This window comes from Limulus polyphemus, unplaced genomic scaffold, assembly GCF_000517525.1.
Source record: "Limulus polyphemus unplaced genomic scaffold, Limulus_polyphemus-2.1.2 Scaffold4756, whole genome shotgun sequence".
NCBI classification, from domain to species: domain Eukaryota; kingdom Metazoa; phylum Arthropoda; class Merostomata; order Xiphosura; family Limulidae; genus Limulus; species Limulus polyphemus.
Genome location: NW_013670366.1, coordinates 76,482 through 79,216, shown reverse-complemented (window position 1 = coordinate 79,216; position 2,735 = coordinate 76,482).

Here is a 2,735-nt window from a genome sequence, read left to right as displayed (position 1 = left end):
TATTATTTGTCCTACCATTGGCCATGTAATCAGCTGTTGTTTTTATACACAGACAAGCTCACAAATAACTTTGTGTGACCCTATTGGTTGCCATGACTCTGATACTTCAATTTCAATTGGCCTAGACTACTGATGTTACATGCATAGTAATAAGACATTTTCAAACTATACTACTGTATATAGATATCAAATATTTGTAACTTGGAAATTAAATAATATTTCAAAGTTTATGTTATAAAATTGAATATTAATTATTAGCAAATTCAATAAGAAGAGTTTTAGTAAATTTGATTGTAACCTATATTACATATGATGAACTATTTTTTGCATGACACAAGACTGCAAGGGCTGCCATATTGATTGGAGATTGTGATAGTTTAGTGGTACTCTGTGAACATGTGTCAGTTTACCCAATGAAAAGCTGCTTTGTTGATAGAAAAACAGTACAATTCAGCCAATACAAATTAACTTTTATTGTCCAATTCTGTGTACAAAGAACCAAAAGAGAGCATTAGCTTGCTAACAGTCCTTGTAGACTGTTTAGCGGTTAAGAGCTCTAGTACATTTTTGAAATGTGAAGGACTGACAATGGTGATATTAAGAAGTACTAATGTTCTGATCTGGGCTGACCAACTTCGTAAAACTTGCTTGATAGAAAATTTTGTAGTCAATTGAGAACAGTGGCTGGTAGTAATAATTAAGCATAAATCATATGAGGTCATCCTAAGCCATATAAATGTAATTTATATTAACTTAAGTCCTCTTTTTTTTATCACATTTTTAAAATTCATTATATAGATCCATTGATATTGAATTAAAAAAAAATAAATCACTGGTGCTTTCAATCTGAACAGTATCTAATTCACATGTGGTCAGAGCATATTAATTTTGAATTATCAACTAAAGCTGGTAGCACCCACCACCTAAAAGGCTTTGTTTGCCTGTTTGAACCAAATAATGGGACTGGTTGATAATTTAAAAATGAACCCAAGGTGGAGAATTTTCAGTGGCATCACATTTCAAACCCTGATCTGTATACTGACATGCTAACTACCTGTCTATGCCCAGTCCCTTATTAACCTACTGACTGCGGGTTTTCTGCGCAAGTGTGCTATATATGATGTATGGCTTGCAAAAATTCTATACACATTTAGAGCAGCCACAGTCAAAGGTTTAACTTACCATTATATACTGACTCTGATATTTAACTCTCTGAACACCTATTTTTCAAAATTAAAGAAAATTATCATGTTAGCAGTTATTTTATAAAATAGATTATGTATATAAGACTTACTTGATGTATTTTAATGATAGTTATTGTGTACCTCACAGTAGCAAAAAGACTTTTTGGACTTTTGCCAAACTATTATTAGTTTTAACCACTATATATATATATATTTTTTTTTTTACAGGTGTGTTGGATATCAATAAACCTTGGTTGTGGAAGTGTCAGAACCATCATAAACATGCATGCATGCACACATATATAGATTACCCATTAATTATATAACATTTACAATTAAGGCTAAAAGTAAATTAAAGTAGTAAAACAAATTCCTCATTCTGAACAAACTCTTGCAACATGGCAGTTTCAGAACAACAAAACAAGCCATAATTAACCACACAGAGATAGATGAATAAACACTGAAAAGGTTGAGAAACTAGTAAAGGCATGACTCTTTGAAGTGAAATAAAGAGTTGCTAATATCAGAGCTATAGTTTAAATATAAAATAAAAACAAAATCTGTCTAATATAGCCAAGGAATGTAAAAATTAATTTCAAATGCAGCAACATCAATAATTTTATATTTATTAATGAAAACAATTTATATTTTGGGTAGAAACTAGAGATAGCATTAAAAACAATTCAGAATCCTAAGTGAAGCTAACAGTGATTCTATGTATGTAGGACATCAGGTGTTGATGTCACCATGTTTAAAAAACCATTGATACAGCTGATTCTGTGTTTATAGGGCATCAAGTGTTGATGTTACTACATTTAGAAAAACCATTGATACAGCTGATTCTGTGTTTATAGGACATCAAGTGTTGATGTCATTACATTGAGAAAACCATTGATACAGCTGGTTCTGTCTAATATAGCCGACGAATGTAAAAATTAATTTTAAATGCAGCAACATCAATAATTTTAAATATATTAATGTAAACAATTTATATTGCTGCATAGTATTATGGGATGGACAATAATTATTCTACTTTGGGTAGAAACTAGAGATAACACTAAAAGTGATTCAGAATCCTTAAAAGTGAAGTTAACTGTGATTCTGTGAAAGGGAAGGATTTATACTGTCTCAGCAAGTAATTTTGCATAATTTGACTAAGGAAAGAAAATTTATTGACTCAAGGCATTTTTTAACAAAAATTATACACCTCTATTTCCAATAAGTAAGTATTAATTTCCCATGGTTAAAAGTGAAATACATACAATATAAAATTATAAAAATATAACTAGGCCCTGACATATGAAAAACACATGAGGGCTGTACACAGCCTCCATCAAATAGTACATGGAGGCTGTTAGTGGGCTTAACCCATGTCTCTATTCTTTGTTTACAAATCTGGATGATAAAAGTTACTTTGTATTGACAAATTTGTAATGTTTTTCTTTCAAGTGAACCTGTGGTTGTGTTTCAAGAATAAAGTAAGGGTAATAATGGCTGGAGACGGCTTAAATGGGTAATGAAGAAAAACTTTAATATAAGTTTAACATGACA